Source organism: Tachypleus tridentatus, chromosome 8, assembly GCF_004210375.1.
Source record: "Tachypleus tridentatus isolate NWPU-2018 chromosome 8, ASM421037v1, whole genome shotgun sequence".
NCBI lineage: Eukaryota > Metazoa > Arthropoda > Merostomata > Xiphosura > Limulidae > Tachypleus > Tachypleus tridentatus.
Genome location: NC_134832.1, coordinates 132,812,828 through 132,815,351, shown reverse-complemented (window position 1 = coordinate 132,815,351; position 2,524 = coordinate 132,812,828). Strand labels below are relative to the sequence as shown.

At 40.6% G+C, this 2,524-nt stretch overlaps 1 pseudogene; it reads right to left on the bottom strand.

Annotated features, from left to right (window-relative positions):
* Positions 1-486: 486 nt before the first annotated feature.
* Positions 487-2,504, bottom strand: LOC143224013 (heat shock protein 70 B2-like; annotated as a pseudogene).
* Positions 2,505-2,524: the final 20 nt, after the last annotated feature.

The window sequence follows — 2,524 nt, the reverse complement described above, 5'->3', positions numbered from 1 at the left end:
TGTGTTCGGACTTACAACGCCAGAAACTGGGCTTCGATTCCCGTGGTGGACAGAGCACAGATAACCCATTGTGTGAAGCTTTGTGCTCAACTTGAAACAAAGAAACTTAGCGCTTAGTCACTTGGAGTTCCAAACTCGTTATTATAAATGCTTACAAGTTTCCAGATTGGAAAAATTAGTCCATATTGAATACAAGTGTTTACTTTGTCTAATTGATTTATAAAGTAAATGGAGTTAGATGTTGTACACATTTTAATCTAAAGTTTTAGCTGTTTGGTATCCTTACCGATCACCCAATTAATTGGAAAAATGGCAAACTTACGTCATCATGAAACGTGACAGTCCTCTCATAAAAAAACAACAAAACAATTAACGGATATAAACTTCATATTTACTACTTACATTACAAGATATGAACGCACCAGAAAAAACCGTAATTAACAAAAACTAGCTTTATTTATATAAAAAATATAACGTTGACTAGGCTAAGACGATTAAGAACAACTTTCATATTATACATACATTCTGATGAAAATAAATTAAAATGAAGCACGTGAGAAAATATTGTTCCGAAAATGTGTTATATGATTTATCACATGTTTTAGTTTTACATTATATACAGTTTATTATATTTTCTACAATTAATCCACTTCTTCAACCGTTGGACCAGATCGTGAACTCTTAGAAGTATTTCGAGAATCAGTTGTTTGATGGAGTTTGGTCATAATAGGACTACATTCTTGTTGAACTTCTTTAAGTTTATACTCAAATTCATCCTTCTCTGCTAGGCTGTTGTTGTCTATCCACCTAATCGTGTCCTCGCACTTTGGTTAACTTTCTCTTTGTCAGCAGATGACAATTTTCGCCACTTTCATTGACTGCCTGTTTTACACTATACACGTAACTCTCTAGCTGATTACGAGCACTTACTCTTTCTCGCTGTTTTTCGTCTTCTTGTTGGTACTTTTCAGCGTCTGCTAGCATCCTATCAATCTCGTCCTTCGACAGTCGTCCTTTCTCGTTGGTGATCCTTATACTTTCAGCCTTTCCTGTGCTCTTATCCTTGGCCGAGACATGCAGAATGCCGTTTGCATCAATATCAAAAGTCACCTCAATCTGAGGCACACCACGATGTGCTGGAGGTATACCCATCAGTTCAAACTTCCCCAACAGATGGTTGTCTTTGAGTCATTGCTCTTTTCCTCAAATACCTGGATGGTGACTCCAGGTTGGTTGTCAGAATAGGTCGTAAAACCTGTGAGGTCTTGCAAGGATTCTGGAATTTCGTTCTACATTTTGGTCATTACTCCTCCAGCAGTCTCTATACCAAGAGACAAAGGTGCTACATCTACGTAGTAACACGTCCTTGATGTTATGACTGGTATCACACTCAACACGGCTGCCTGGACTGCAGCTCCATAGGCCACACACTTCGTCAGGGTTGATCGACATACATAGATCTTTACCATTGAAGAAATCCTTTAACAACTTCTGGATTTTGGGGATCCGAGTGATCCTCCAACGAGAACTATTTCACTAATCCTATGCTTGTCCATCTTGGCATCAGAAAGAGCTCGCTCAACAGGTTCCAGTGTACCTCGAAAGAGTCCATACACAGTTCTTCAAACCTGGCACGGCTGATTTTGCTGTAGAAGTCGATGCCTTCAAAGAGGGCGTCAATCTCAATAGAAGCTTCTGTACTGCTGGACAGTGTTCGCTTGGCTCTTTCACAAGCAGTTCTGTCTTCTCGAAGAGCACGAGGACTCTGCAGATCCCTTTGTGCTTTCTCTTGAACTCTTCTACAAAATGGCCCTAACTACATCCTGCATTATCAGTCCTCACCACCCAGATGCGTATCACCAGCAGTGGCTCTTACTTCAAACATTGAACCTTCTGTCAATGGTGAGTATTGACACGTCAAAGGTCCCACCTCCTAGATCATATACACGAGGATATGCTTTTCACCTTGAAGATTTTTATCGAGACCGTCATGCAATGCAGCAGCTGTTGGTTCATTGATAATTCTCTTGGTACATTGTCTCAGCAATAGCTCCAGCATCCTTGGTAGCTTGTCTCTGGGAATCATTGAAGTAAGCTGGAACTGTGATTGCATCTTTTCACCTGGCTACAAGGTAGGCTTCAGCGGTTTCTTTCATCTTTGTTAGAACCATGGCACTGATTTCTTCAGGATTGAATAGCTTATTTTCCCCTTTAAATGAAACTTTCACTTTTGGCTTACCGTCTTGATTAACGACAGTGAAGGCCAGTGCTTCAGGTCTTGCTGGATCTTTGGATCATCATACCGACGGCCGATGAGTCTCTTTGGCGTCAAATACTGAGTTTTCGGGATTCAGAGATACTTGGGATTTTGCTGCATCTCCAATCAATCGCTCTCTGTATCTGTAAAGGCAACGTACCTATGTTGTTCTGTTACCCTGATCATTGGCAATGATCTCGACTCTTTCCGTTTTGGAAAACTCCACACAAGAGTAAGTTGTTCGAGGTCATTCACCAATCGAATTGG